Source organism: Rhincodon typus, chromosome 2 (assembly GCF_021869965.1).
Source record: "Rhincodon typus isolate 14 chromosome 2, sRhiTyp1.1, whole genome shotgun sequence".
NCBI lineage: Eukaryota > Metazoa > Chordata > Chondrichthyes > Orectolobiformes > Rhincodontidae > Rhincodon > Rhincodon typus.
Genome location: NC_063333.1, coordinates 108,097,554 through 108,112,730, shown reverse-complemented (window position 1 = coordinate 108,112,730; position 15,177 = coordinate 108,097,554). Strand labels below are relative to the sequence as shown.

General features: G+C 43.2%; 1 protein-coding gene and 1 long non-coding RNA gene across 5 annotated transcripts in view; one reads left to right on the top strand and one right to left on the bottom strand.

The window, feature by feature from the left end:
- The window catches only part of LOC125486480 (F-box/LRR-repeat protein 7-like), a 401,537-nt gene extending 399,933 nt beyond the window's left edge, over nucleotides 1–1,604 (bottom strand). For 3 of the 4 annotated variants that reach the window (XR_007265144.1, XR_007265142.1, XM_048614152.1), the window contains exon 1: nucleotides 700–1,109. The gene's annotated coding sequence lies outside the window, so the exon portion shown is untranslated. Of the gene's footprint in view, nucleotides 1–699; nucleotides 1,110–1,303 lie in introns of those variants that run through there. The other variant, XR_007265143.1, reaches the window with a different exon arrangement.
- LOC125486484 lies at nucleotides 1,054–13,843 on the top strand. The gene is made up of 2 exons (XR_007265145.1): nucleotides 1,054–1,386; nucleotides 13,430–13,843. It is a non-coding gene; the product is annotated as an uncharacterized LOC125486484 (long non-coding RNA).
- The last annotated feature ends 1,334 nt before the right edge of the window (nucleotides 13,844–15,177 follow it).

The following is a 15,177-nucleotide window of genomic DNA, read 5'->3' as shown; positions in this document are numbered from 1 at the left end:
CTGCAGAAATATTTCGTTACTATTTAACTGTCAAAACTAAATTCAAAAATCTAGAGTTAGAATGAACTAGAGCAACCCGAATGGTTGCACTAAACATTTTAAGAAACAACTGAAATTGTGCAATTCAAGTGTGATATTCGCACCTTTAAATCTTGAGAACGATAGGTCTTGTGATTTTTTTTAAAATTGGCCCAAAAATGTTTTGAATTGTTCAAGTAACAATATATAAGATGTCGTATTTTAATTCATTTTAAATGGTGGAGAGTTTTTACTAAATATTAAACCTACAAAACGTAAAAAGTTGTGAAAATACACATCACCTAAGCAAATATTAGTCGTCGACTCCAACAATGCATGGGTGCGAATGGCAAAACAGTATTTATGTTGCTCTCCTAGTTTTACTGTCCTCCGTTATTTTGACGCCAATTATGTCATTTTCGCTTCATGTTTCACTCGAGCCAGCCAGTTTTGGAATCAAACGAAGACGAACAGCGTATGCCAAAAACCGTCTAAATGAACTACACCATGCACGGATAAGTAACTTATTATAAGTAATAATAAATAATAAGCAATTTTATAAGGTATGCCCGGGGTCCCGACAGGCGTTCAAGGGAAATGTTAAAAACGGGGTTGGTCGCGTCTTTCCTCATGTGAATTTTTATTTTCTCTGTCTATAGAGGTTCACTATATGAAACTTACCCTCACTGCCGCACTGTTTGCCATTATTCGCTCCCATCCTCCAGACTTCATACTATATCATCACAGCCCACCACACCATCCCAAATTCCAGACAGATGGAAAAGAAAACAAGCAACAGAGCTGCAGCGCAGGACAGGAATCGTTCAGCTGGCTACGCAGTTTCCAGACTTGGGGAGGAAAAAAACTCAAAATTACAATCCACAGACGCTCGACGTATCGTTGTCTGGTTTTTGATGGGCTTTGAAGTTTATACTAATAATTCATCCACCGGATTAAAAACCAAATTTCCAAACAATCCTGCAATCTCAGTGTCCGTGAGGCCAGAGCGAGAGCGGAGTACGGAACGGAGAGCAAAGCAGGGCATCAACGTAGCGGAGAGCGCGAATACCGCCCAGCTGTTACGCCGGGCAGCGCACCCCCTGCCTCCTCCTCCTTCTAAACACCGCCTCTTCTCCCCAAGCCGAGGCTGGGGCCTACCAGTAATCTAACCTTCCCCCCACCCCCATTCCTCCCGAGAATAGGGCCTGGGGGAAAGAGCTCTCCCTGCCTGTTAAAGGGGCATTATAGGTGTCATTACCGCTGGCAGTTCATTTAATATTCTTACTTTCAAGATGATTTCGTTTCGGAAATGTGCCAGTGGATGGTCTCCTGATGTAACTAAGAGTTTCTCCTGGAGAAACTCAGCAGGTATGACAGCTTCTGTAGCGAGAAAGCAGAGTTAATGTTTCCAGTCCGAGTAGGACGACGGGCTCTGGGAGGTCGCTGTATCTTTTTAAACATTAAACAGAAACAGCAGTTTTTAACAGGCCAGATTGCAATTTAGTGTGTTAATCAAAATGTCCTATTAAAGCGGAGGCTTGGGGACCGCTTTGCAGAACACCTACGCTCGGTTCGCACTAAACAACTGCACCTCCCAGTCGCGAATCATTTCAACTCCCCCTCCCATTCCTCAAACGACATGTCCATCCTGGGTCTCCTGCAGTGCCACAATGATGCTACCCGAAGATTACAGGAACAGCAACTCATATTCCGCTTGGGAACCCTGTAGCCCAATGGTATCAATGTGGACTTCACAAGCTTCAAAATCTCCCCTCCCCCTGCCGCATCCCAAAACCAGTCCAGCTCGTCCCCGCCTCCCTAACCTGTCCTTCCACCCACCTCATCCTGCCCCCTTGACCCTCCCTTCCTTCCTTCCTACACTCACCTCTACTGGCTCCATCCCCGCCTCTGTAACCTGCCTGTTTCCTCTCTTCTATCCGCCTCCCCCTCTCTCCCTATTTATTTCAGAACCCCCCTCCCCCATTTCTGAAGAAGGGTCTAGGCCGGAAACGTCAGCCGTCCTGCTCCTCTGATGCTGTTTGACCTGCTGTGTATGGTAAAACGAAATAAGCAGCTCTTGTTTGTATGCATGGTTAGCATGCATGATAGGCACAAAAACTGGAAATTTAGCCCAATTTATCCATGATAGTGTTGTTGCTCCACGCTGGAGCCTCATCATATCTTTTTTGTTCTCATTTATAGCTACCATTGTAATAGTATATTTAGGCAAGTCGTAGTTCCGTTTCTATCAACGCTACTTTTTTTATTTAATTAATTGATTCCAATGAGGAATCAAATGTTGAAACTCGATGTAGGTTCCTTTGGACGGTTTATTGCCACAGTTCGACACGTTCAATACAGTGTATTGCTAACTAGAATAACGGAAACAATAAACGACATAATTAAATATAAAATATAACATGGTACTTTTTTTAAACTTTATTTTGTATTATTTTACACTGATCAGACTCCATCTCGTGGCAGAGGTTGGTCTGTGCAGAGAACTGCCGCGTTCCAGCACTACCTGCATCAATGAATTCAGCCAAAAGACAACTCTTTCTGAACTCCGACCAAAACGTACACCACGCTTTTATTTGTAATAGATGACATGCTTAGACTAGTTCAACACAAAGTATATTCCAGTAATTCCGTTTTGGTAAGACAAACCAGGGTAGGACGTATACCACAAATGGTAGGGTCCCGTGGATTGTTGTCGAACAGAGACCGGGGTGCAGGTACAAATTTCTTGAAAGGGGCATCACAGGGAAACAGGGTAACGGTGGCGAAGAAGACACGCTTACCTTCATCGGTCAGAGCATTGAATATAGGAGTTAGAACGTCATGTACATTGGTAAAGCCACCTTTGGAGTATTGCGTACAATTCTGGTTGCCCAGCCAGAGAAAGGATGTTATTAAACTGGAAAGGGTACAAAAAAGACTTAAAAGGAAATTACCAAGTCTGGAGAGTTTGAGTTATAGGGATAGGCTGGAACTTTTTTTTTCCCTGGAGCATAGAGGACTGACCTTTTAGAGGTTTATAAAATCACAGGACATAGATAATGTGAATAGCCAAGGTCTTTTCCCCAGGGTAGGGGAAGTCCAAAACTAGGGAGCATTGGTTTAAGGTGAGGAAAAGACTTAAAAAGGGACCTGAGGGGCAATTTCTTCACACAAAGGGTAGTGCATATACCGAACGAGCTGCCAGAGGAAATTGTAGAAGCGGGTACAATTACAATATTTGGGCAGGTGCATGAATTGGAAAGGTTTAGAGGGATATGGGACTAGTTCAGTTTAGGAAACCTGGTCACATGGATGAATTGAGCCAAAGGGCCTGTTCCATGCTGTATGACTATAATTTCTGCCCTGTGGAATAACTGGAGCCCTTTTTATGGTTTTTATATGTCCAAGTCTCTGGTAAACTCATAAACGCTTTTACTCATAAATTCTGTACATTCTATACAAAGTCTACCAATTCAGAATAGGTTCCACTGGCAACATTAGTTCGTTGTCAAACCACTATCTACATTCTGGAAACAATTTTCATAAGAAATAAGTGTTTGGCATCATCCTTGTTCATTTGTGCAAATCTCTTTTTGGTTTGTATCTCACCAACTAAGAAAATTCTTCCACTTGGGCAGAACGCAAAATTTTGATCCAATGTCATGATTAAGAATATGCTGTACACATTTAAATTGTATTACCTAACTTCTCCACAATTGTATTACCTAACTTCTCAGTAACGGTGGTGAAATCTAAAAAAAATTAAGGTAAGATATTTAAATGCAAGGTTATTCATTGAGATGTAGTTCGACTTAATGCTCCACAACTGCATTGTTGCCTCCTCAAACTACAATTCTTTCTTATTTAGCTGGGACTATCTTTAAATTATAGAATCTTTACAGTGTGGAATCAGGCCATTCAGCCCATCAAGACCACACCAACCTCCAAAGAGCATCCCACCCAATCACTGTAACCCTGCATTTCCCGTAGCTAACCCATCTAGACTGCCCATCCCTGGACACTATGGGCAATTTAGCAGAGCCAATCCACCTAACCCGCGCATCTTTAGACTGTGGGAGGAAACAGGAGCACCTGGGGAGAAACAAGGAGAACATGCAAACTCCACACAGACAGTCACCCGAGGGTAGAATCAAACCCACGTCCCTCGCGCTGTGAGGCAGCAGTGCTGACTACTGAGCCACCATGCCACCCCGGTATTTTCTGTGCTATTTACTGCTCCAGAATTTATGAACAGCTAGGAAGGCTTGTTACAGTGTTCTCTCTGAAATAGGTGTACTTGCTTGAAGCAGGTCAGGGTCATTGTGAAGCAGACTGGGTCAGGATGGCTGAAGTTAATCAGGAGGAGTGTTTCAGTCAGAATCACTGAAGTGAGAAAATAAATCAAATTGTGGTATAACAGCAAAGATGTGGGTTGATTGGCTGTTGAGTATTATACCTTTGTTTCCCTTTCTCCAACATTAGAAAATTAGTAATTTCTCAGATGATTAGAGTTATTTTATTTAAATTGTCATCTTTATATTAAGTGACAACAGATGAATGGAATTGAGTAGTTGTTCAGTGTTCATTCTTTCAGAATATATTTTATTATTCAATAAATAAAGGAATGACAAGGCAGCTCTGAGATTTGAAGTGTACATCCTGTTCCATATGGGAACTCCAAGATGTTTCCTGAGACCCAAATATAGCTAAAATCATGAGGATCTAGATGAAGTAAATAGACATAAACTTTTCACATTTGTAAAGGTATCAAAACAAAAGTAATTTGAAGTAATTGGCAAAAGAAGCAACTACAGCATGAGAAGAATCCTCTTCATGCAGACAGTAGTTAATGTATAGTACGCATTGCCTCCATGCGGTGGAGGCATGTTCAGTTGACATATTCAGAAGGGAATTAGACGGTTATCTGAAACTGAACAATGTCCCATCTTCTCTCTGTAATTCTGCATAATAGCACCAAACGAATTGCTCAACCAGAAAGCCAGTGCGGACATGAGGGTCAAATGGCTTCCTTTTGTGCTGTAATTGTTCTATTAGCCTGTATTGTCAGCCGCAGCAACTCGAACTCCAGGTTTGCGAGCTTGAGGAGCAGTTGGTGTCACTGTAATGTATTCACAATGTTGAATCACAGAATCATCAGAATTCTGATGACTGACCGGTTAATCCTTCCTCTTTTCTTGAATAGTGGTAGCATATTGGCTTCCCTCCAGTCCTCTGGCATCTCTCCTGTAGGCAGAAAGGAATAGCATCCCTGCTATTTTCTCCCTTGCCTCATTCATGAAACACATTTCATACAATCCTAGAGATTTCTTTACTTTTAAGGCTGCCAGACCACTCAGAACCTCCTCTCCATCTGTGTTAATTTATTTCAGTATATCTTCTCCTATTGTCACTCTCACTAGTGAACACTGACACAAAGTTTTCATTTAGAACCTTATCTATGTCATCTAGCGTCAAGAACAAATTACCACTATGGTCCTTAATGGGCTCTACTCTTTCCCTCCCTATCCTTTTACCCTTAAAGTACTTACAAAATAACTAATATTTTCCTTTATTTTACCTGTCATTATCCTTTCATGCCCCCTTTTTGCTCTTCTAATTTCCTTTTTAAGTTCTCCCTTGGACATTCTGTCCTCTTCAAGGGCTTCTGCTATTTTGAGCCCTCGGTATCTGCCATAAGCATCCCTTCTCCTCTTTATCCAATTCTCTATATCTCTTGATATTCATGGTTCACTGGATTTGTTGGTGTTGTCTTTTGGAACATGTTGTCTTGTAGTCTTCCTATTGGCTTCTTGAATACATCTCACTGCTCTGACACAGATTTACCTAAAATTGCCTGCTCCCAGTCCACTCTGGACAAGTCTTATCTGATTTTAGTAAAATCAGCCTCTCCCCGGTTTAGAAATTTGATTTCTGGTCCATCTTTGTCCTTTTCGATAAGTCTTAAATCTAATGGAGTTATAATTGTTGTCTGCAAAATTCTTCCCCAGGCTGCTTGCCAGGTTTCATTACCCAAAATTAAGTCCAGGACCATGCTCTTCTCCACACTGGTTTATAAAGTTCTGTTTTTACAAATTCTGTTCCCTCTAAACATTTCACATTGTGACTATACCAGTTAATATTAGAAAAGTTGAAATCCCCCATTTTATGCTTACATTTCTTTGAAATTTGCCTACATACCTGTTCTTCTAATTCTCTCAAGCCATTAGGGGGCCTGTGGTACACTCCCAGCAATGTGATCGCTCTATTTTGATTTTTAAGTTCTACCCATATGAATTTATTTGAGGAGCCTTCTAAGATATCATCTTCTTTTCTGATGTAATTGAAACCCCAATCAATATTACAACCCCTCCTCTTTTATCTTCTTCCCTGTCTCACCTGAAGACCCAATATCCATGAATATTGAACTGCCAATCCTGCCCCTCCCTCAACTGTATCTCAGTTACTGCACAACATCATATTCCTATGTTTAATTCGAGCCCACAATTCATGTGCCTTGTTTTCCAGACTTCGAGGTTAAAAAGAAATCCGACCTTGCCAAACTTCATTGCACCTTAACTGTCCTATAATATCTGTGTATTTCTGACTTAGTTGCTGTCTCTCATAATTTTGGCTATGCATCTCCCCTGCTCCCCACCATACCCTGCTGAACCTTCTCTCAGGATCTCACCACACTGCTAAATTATTTTAAACCTTCCCCAGTAGCACTTGCAAACCCCCCTGTGAGAATGCTGGTCCCATTCCGGTTCAGGCTCTACAGGTCCATCCATCCTCAAAAATGGTTCCAGTATCCCAGAAATCTGAAGCCCTCCCTCCTGCACTGTTTCTCCAGCCATGGATTTATCTGGACTGACCACCTATTGCTACACTCACAAGTATGAATTCCTAGTTCCCTAAATCCTACTTGCAGGATCTAATTTCTTCTACTTTTGTCATTGGTGCCAGTATGTACCATGCTCTGTCTGTTTCTCTTCAAAATCTCTTCAGAATACCCTTCAGCCATTTGGTGACCTACCTGACCCTGGCACCAGGGAGGCAACATTGCATAAATGCGCAGACTGCGGTAATTAATGTTGGTGAATTGCAGTCATAGCCAGTTGGAAATATAATGTTGCAGCAAATACAGAGGCTCAATCTAAACAATGTTAGAACTGGGTATTTAATATTCTTGGATACAGTAGGGATCAAGAACATAATCTATTTGGCTGAAGCTAAGAACTAAAACATAAAATTACATTGCCCAACGTACAATGTATTCTGCCAACTATTGGGAAAGATGGAAATGAACAAATTTTCAAGGAAGTTAGAGAAATGTGAGAATTATAAAGAGGAGCTTTCCACTATATTATATTTCCATTCTAAATTGAATAATTGAAGGGGAGCAAAGGGTAATAATTCCTACAGTACGTTCATCATAATTTTCTGCAGCACTGAACATGGGGTGCTGTTATACCCAGTTCTTGGGACTGAGGTCGGCAATTGGATCAAATATAAGTAGATGAACAATTAAGAGTTAGTAATCATTGTATCATTAGGTTTGGTATGGCTAAGTAACAGGACAAGTAACAATCCAAAGTAAGAATAATTCAGTTGGAAAAGCTAACTTCAATGGCGTAAGACTGGAGCTGGCTCTGATAATCATCCAAGATTAGTAGGCAAATCTATAACTGAACAATGGGCTGACTTTAGGGAAGAAGGGCAACATGGTGGCTCAGTGATTAGCACTGCTGCCTCAGAGTGCCAGGGACCCAGATTTGATTCCAGCCTCGGGTGACTCTGTGTAGAACATAGAACATAGAACATAGAACAGTATACAGGCCCTTCAGCCCACAATGTTGTGCCGAACTTTTACCCTAATCCTAAGGTCTATCTAACCTCCGCCCCTACCTTATACTATCATCCATTTGCCTATCTAGTAGCCGTTTAAATGCCCCTAATGAGGCTGACTCCACTACCCTCTCCGGCAATGCATTCCACGCCCTGACCACTCTCCGAGTAAAGAACCTACCTCTGACGTCTCCCCGATATCTACCTCCATTCCACTTTAAAACTATGTCCCCTCGTAATAGCTACCTCCACCCTAGGAAAAAGTCTCTGCCTCACAGTGCAAGAGACACAGGTTCAATTCCACTCTCCAGCAACTGTCTGAATGTGTGGAGTTTGTATTCTTCCCGCGTCTGCGTGAGTTTCTTCTTGGAGTCCAAAGATGTGCAGGTTAGGTCGATTGGCCATGGGAATTACAGGGTTAGGGTAGGTGGGTTGATCTGGGTGGGATGGTGTTCAGAGGGTCACTGTGGACTGAATGGGCCGAATGGCCTGCTCCCCACTGTAAGGATTCTATGATTCAATAGTGTGAAAACTGACAGAGAAGCCATAAATGAGATTAGATAAATATACATTTGGAGAAAAATAAGTTAATACTGGACAGTCAACATGGCTTTGTCAAGGGCAGGTCATGTCTGACAAATTTAATCGAGCTCTTTAATTGAGATGGCGCAGACAGTGGATGACGGAAATACCGTGTATGTTGTGTATATGTGCTTTTTAAGACAACATTTTGATATGGCAGGTTAGCTAGAAATATTTGGGATTGATGGCAGTATGGATTAGAAGTTGACTAAAAGGTGGGAAACAGAGGGTAGATATAGATGGGCATTTCTCAAACTGGAGATGAGCTGGAAGCAGAGATAACAAGGTGTAGAGCTGGATGAACAAAGCAGGCCAGGCAGCATCAGAGGAGCAGGAAAGCTGACGTTTCGGGTCTGGACCCTTCTTGTCCAGACCCAAAACGTCAGCTTTCCTACTCCAGCTGAACACCTTGTTATCTCAGACTCCAGCATCAGCAGTTCCTACTATCTCTGAATGAGTTGGAAGTGGTATTCCCCAGGGATGGGTGTTGGGACCCTTTTTTTGACTCATATAAATAATTTGGAGATGTGTGTTGAGGGCAAAATCTCTAAGTTTGCAGATAAAACTAAGCTAATATAGTGAATTGTGAGGATGGTGCGCAGTGATTTTGGAGGGACATTGTCAAGTTGTCCAATAAATATCTGGAATTAAGAGTTTAATGATGACCATGAATCCATTGTCAATTGGTGGAAAAACCATCTGGTTCACTGATGTCCTTTAGGGAAGGAAACTGCCATCCTTACCTGGTCTATCCTATACGTGACTTTAGACCACAGTGTGGTTGACTCATAAGTGCCCTGTGGGCTATTAGGGATGGGCAATAATTGCTGGCCTAGCCAGCGATGCCCTCATCTAGTGAATGAATAAAAAAAAATGGGCAGACACCTGGCAGATAAATGTGAGGTAATGTATACTGGGCAGAAAAACTTAGAGACAATATAGGTTGAATGGTACAACTTTTAGCTAAGTACAGAAGCAGAGAGACCTCAGGGTTCAATTCTGTAGCACTAGGGTGGCATAGTGGCTCAGTGGTTAGCAGTGCTACCTCACAGTGCAAAGGATCAGGCTTTGATTCCCACCTTGGGCAACTGCCTGTGTGTAGTTTTCACGTTTGCCCCGCGTCTGCACTGGTTTCCTCCCACAGTCCAAAGATGTACAGTTTAGATGGATTGGCCACGCTCAATTACCCACTGTATCCACAGATGTGCAGGCTCGGTAGATTAGCCATGGGAGATACAGGGTTACGGGGATAGGATAATGTAGGGGGTCTGTCTGGATGGGATGCTGTTCGAAGGGTCAGTGTGGATGTGATGGGCTGAATGGACTCTATGATCTATAGGGATTCTATGATCTTCTGATCCAATTCTCTGAAGGTGGCCAGGCAAGTTGAAATAGTTGTTAAGAAGACTTAAAGGCTTCTTGGGTTTATAAATAGAGGCATAGAGTATAAAAGCAAGGATGTGATGCTACAAGTTATTGGTCAGACCACATTTGGAGTATTGTGTTCAGTTCAGAGCATCTTATTTAAAGATGGATCACAGAATCCCTACAGTGAGGAAAGAGGCCAGTGGGCACATGGAGTCTGCACTGGCTCTGCAAAGAGCATCCTACCCAGACACCACCCCCTACCCCCCCAACCCCACTAGTAGTTATCTAGACTACACCTCTTCCCACCCATATCCTGCAAAAACTCCGTCCTGTTTTCCCAAATCCTCTGTCTCCTTCGCATGTGCTCTGACAAGGAGACATTCCACTCCCAAGCATCCCAGATTCCCTCCTTTTTCAAACAATGTTCTTTTCCTCCTCTGTCATCCAGACAGCCATCCACCACGCCTGCTCCATTCCCCACTCCACAGCACTAAAATCCACTCTCCCTCCAAACAAAGTAAGGATAGGGTCCCCTTTGTCCTCACTTTCCACACCTTCAGCCTCCGCATCCAAAGTATCATTCTCAAACACTTCCACCAACCCCAATTAGACCCCACCACCCAGAACATTTCCACTCCCCACCCCTCTCTGCCTACTGCAAGGACCATTTCCTTCGTCACTCCAAAGTTCACACAAAGCTCCCCACCAACCATTCCAACCACCCCCCTCCCCCCACCAGTACTTTCCCCTGTAACCGTAAAAGATGCAACACCTGCCAACACACCACCTCCCTCACCTCCATCCAGGGCCCTAAACAATCCTTACAGTTGTGACAGAGCTTCACCTGCATCTCCTCGAGCCTAGTCTACCACATTCGGCGCAACCGATGTGGTCTTCTCTACATTGGTGAGACCAAACATAGAGTAGTGACCGTTTCGCAGCATCTTCGCCTGGCCAGCCCAACCTCATGGTCACCGCCCATTTCAACCTCACCCCCCAACCACTCACCCTCCGGCATGTCCACCCTCAGCCTCCTCCAGTATCACAGTGATTCAGAATGCAGATTTGAAGAACAACATACTACCTTCCACCTGGGCACCCTACAGCCCAGAGGACTCAACATTGATTTCTCTAATTTCAAATAACCTTCCAGCCTGCCACCTCACTTCCATTTCACCTACCGATGAGTCCAAAGATGTGCAGGTTAGGTGGATTGGTCATGCTAATTTGTCTGTAGCTCCCTTCCAGCTACCAACTGGATTCATCCCTCCCATCGACCAACCAGATCGTACCTACTACCCGTGTCCACCTATCACCAACATACAGTGAATACTGCAAAGGCTATGGGCCCTGACAACATTCTGGCAACAGTCCTGAAGACTTGTGTTCAAGAACGCGCCGCTCCCATAGCCGAGCTGTTCCAGTACAGTTACAACACTGGCATCGACCTGACAATGTGGAAAACTGCCCAAGTATGTCTTGTACGTAAAAAGCAGGACAAATCTAACCAGCCCAATTGCCACCCCATCAGTCTTCTGTTGGTCATTAGTAAAGTGATGGAAGATGTCATCAACAGTGCTATCAAGCAGCACCTGCTCAGCAATAAGCTGCTCAGTGATACCCATTTTGGGTTCAGCCAGGGCTACTCAGCTCCTGGCCTCATTACAGCCTTGGTTCGAACATGGACAAAAGAGCTGAGGTGAGGTGAGAGTGACAGCCTTTGACATCAAGGCTGCTTTTGTCCGAGTGTGACATCAAGGAGCCCGAGCAAAACTGGAATCAATGGGTATCAGGGGTGCAAACTCTCTGGTGGTTGGAGTCATGCCTAACACATAGGGAGATGGTCATGGTTGTTGGAGGTCAACCATCTCAGCTCCAGGACACCTCTGCAGGAGTTCCTCAGGGTATTGTACTCGGCCCAACCATCTTCAGCTGCTTCATTGATGACCTTCCCTCCATTGTAAGGTCTGAAGTGGGGATGTTCACTCATGATTGCACAATGTTCAGCACCATTTGCGACTCCTTGGACACTGAAGCAGTCTGTGTCCAAATGCAATAAGATCTGGACAATATCCAGACTTGGGCTGACAAGCAGTAAGTAACATTCACGCCACACAAAAGCTAGGCTATGCCCATCACCAATAAGAGACAATCTAACCACAGCCTCTTGACATTCAATGGTGTTGCCATCACTGAATCCTCCACTATCAACGTCTTGGGAGTTAGCAGAAACTCAAGGGACTCACCATATAAATGCAGTGGCTACAACAGCAGAGCAGAGGCTATGAATATTGTGGCGAGTAACTCACCTCCTGACTCCCAAACGCCTGTCCACCATCTATGAGGCACAAGTCAGGAGTGTGATGGAATACTCCTCACTTGCCTGGATGAATGCAGCTCCAGCAACATTCAAGAAGCTTGACACCATCCAGGACAAAGCAGCCCACTTGATTGGCACTGTATCCACAATCATCCACTCCCTCCATCACTGATGCTCAGTTATAGCAGTGTGTACTATCTACAAGATGCACTGCAGAAATTCACAGTGGCACAGTGTTTAGCACTGCTGCCTCAGAGGGCCAGGGACCTGGGTTCGGCTCCACCCTCAGGCGACTGTGCGAAGTTTGCACATTCTCCCCGTGTCTGCGTGGGTTTCCTCTGGGTGCTCTGGTTTCCTCCCACAATCCAAAGACATGCAGGCTAGGTGGACTGGCCATGCTGAATTGCCCATACTGTTCAGGGATTTGCAGATTAGGTGGGTTATGGGGGATGGGTCTGGGTGGGATGCTCTGAGGGTCAGTGTGGGCTTGTTGGGTAGAATGGCCTGTTTCCACACTGTAGGGATTCTATGATCTATGATCCTCAGACAGCACCTTTAAACCCACAACCACTTCTACCTAGGAAGACAAGGGCAATAGATATATGGGAACACCATCACCTTCAAGTTCCCCTCAAGCCCACTTACCATCCTGACTTGGAAATATATCTCTGTTCCTTCACTTCACTGGGTCAAAACCCTAGAATTCCCTCCCAATTACATTGTGAATCAACCCACAGCAGGTGGACTGCAGCGGTTCAAGAAGGCAGCTTCTCAAGGCAACTAGGGATGGGCAATAAATACTGGCAAGCCAGCAATGCCCATATCCGACAACATGAATAAATTTAAAAAATGGCACTCAGAACATATATAAGTTGGAAAGAAGGTGGCAAACACCAAACCAAGTTGGAGAGCTGGATTCTTAAGCTATCAAAACCACATTTAGGATTGTTCCCATTGTTACTTTTCCTTCTGTGTGATTGAATTCGCAGATTTAGTGACACTTGAAAGGTAAAAGCAGTTCTGGTAAATCCACACTAACATAACTGTCAGAATCTGAAAATACCGAACTTTCTCTAAAGAAGTATGTCATTTAATAAGATTGCGTGGGCGAAACCGTGTTAACGTACAAACTATTACCTGCATGTGAAGAATTGGTTATGTCTTAGAACCATACAATCCCTACAGTGCAGAATAAGGCCATTTGGCCCATCAAGCCAAACCAACCCTCTGAAGAGCACCCCACCCAGACCTGTCCCATCCCCATAACTCAGCATTTGTTATGTTTAATCCTTCTAGCCTGCATATCCATGGACACTGTGGGTAATTGTGCATAGCCAATCTACCTAACCTGCACATCTTTGGACTGTGGAGGAAACCAGAGGAAATCCACGCAGACACAGGGAGAACGTGCAAACTCCACACAGTCAGGCACTCGAGGGTGGAATCAAATCCTGGTCCCTGGAGCTGTGAGGCAGCAGAGTTAACCACTATGCTGCCCCATGCCTTGGAAGGAGAGGAACTGGAATTCATCTTGGAAAACCTGGATGGCTGAAACTAGGACTATACATCTAGAGTGAGCTGCCTAGAAAATATTTAAGATATCTTTGTATCTGCTAATTCTCGTATAATTTCTAATTTGTACCAACCATGATTTGACTGTTAATGCATATTTAATTTTTAAATTTTGATTAAATTTAGTATAAAAAATTACGAAATTTGAAACCTTATTGGTTATTTTTTTCCTTATGGATGTCAGTCAGTAAATTAAGTTCCTTTGGGTTTCCACAAGGGATGTAACATTTAAAACAGAGCCAAGCTTTAAAATCATTAAAAAATACTTTCACATGCCAAGGGGTTAGATGCGTGAAACACTCCCAAAGAAAAAGCAGAAGAGGCTAGATCAATGAAATTTGAGTGAGTTAGTTAGATTTTTGTTAGTCAAGTGTAGAAAGGAACATTTAAGCCAAAAGGGGTGATTGAATTTAAGATACAGATCAGCTATGATTTTACTTGAATGCGGAAAGAGGCTTGAGGAGCTAAGTGGTCTGCTGTTCTAATGTTCCTGTGATTATACTCAACAGTAGTGTAAGAGTTATGGAAATCTAGTAATTGCTGCAAACCAATCTAGTCTGTAGGTTGACTGATAAAGTCTTTGTGAAACAGCTTTATCATAATGTGCAACTGATACTTACATTATACTGACAAGAACATGTGCCATGTCCCTGTTGCGTTGTGAAACAAAACAAAATTGAAAATGACAGTCTCTGTAACCAGAAAACAACTGGAAAAGACGGAAATCAATGATTTTTCCTCAGAACCTGAGCCTCTTTTCCCATTACTGTCTGTGAACATCTCAAACTGGAGTCTAGGTGTTTGGATTCTGTGTAAGGACGTCTGGGCATAGAGACCGTCCATATTGTTTTTTGACAGGAAAGATTGCAAGTTTAGTCGCCCCTTCTTTCTGTTTCTGCTCTGCTTCTTCTAATTCTCCTCCCTTTGACTTTATAATTGTGTTTCTGAAATCACTCCCATCTGTCCTGTCTTCACTTATTTACATGGAAGTAAAGATTGAATTCTGTTGAAAACTGACCAAAAAAAAACTGTTTAAGCACCAAAGTTGCAAATCCTTCCATGTCACTCAACTAAGGATATGAGCAAAAATATCTTTCTTTACATGTTCATGCTCCTTTTATCCAACCTCTTATCCTGGCCTTCACTTCCAAACATACCCACTCCTTTGGATCCACTCCATGTTTGTCAACCAAGTGTTGCATCAGTGTCCTAATTGTGATATAGAACAATGAAGAACATATAATTATTAGGCTGACGAGTTCAGTCAAATGCCCATGCCAATGCCAAGACCAAGGATAATGGCAATCGAAAAAACTGTTAATGCAAATTAGGTATTTACTCTTATTTTAGAAATGCATCAACCTAATTCTGTTGGAAAGGTGGCCTGCACATAGTGCACACAGTCATAACGTATGCATAATTAATAACGGATGACAAGGTGTAGAGCTGGATGAACACAGCAGACCAAGTAG